Below are 474 nucleotides of genomic sequence, written 5' to 3' on the forward strand. Positions count from 1 at the left end.
TATATATATATATATATATATATATATATGAATAGATAAAGATGAGGTCTATTATAAATAGTACTATTGAACAGTGGGGTACATGTTATATTTTCAAATTATAGTTTTTGTCTTTTCTGGGTATATACTCAGAAGCAGGGCTACTGGATTATATGGTTACTCTATTTTTAGTTTTTTAAGTAACCTCCTTACTGTTCAGCTCAGTGGGTGTTCCAATTTACATTCCCACTGACAGTGCAGGAGGGTTCCTTTTTCTCTATACCCTCTCTGGATTTATTACTTGTAGACTTTTTGATGATGGCCATTCTGACCAGAGTGAGGTCAGATGGCCATCATCAAAACTACCTGAATGTAGTTTTAATTTGCATTTGTCTAATAATTAGTGAAGAAAGCTGAGCACTGAATAATTGATGCTTTTGAACAGTGGTGTTGGAGAAGACTCTTGAGAGTCCCTTGGACTGCAAGGAGATCCAA

This window comes from Bison bison, unplaced genomic scaffold (genome assembly GCF_000754665.1).
Source record: "Bison bison bison isolate TAMUID 2011002044 unplaced genomic scaffold, Bison_UMD1.0 scf7180017864480, whole genome shotgun sequence".
Lineage (NCBI taxonomy): Eukaryota > Metazoa > Chordata > Mammalia > Artiodactyla > Bovidae > Bison > Bison bison.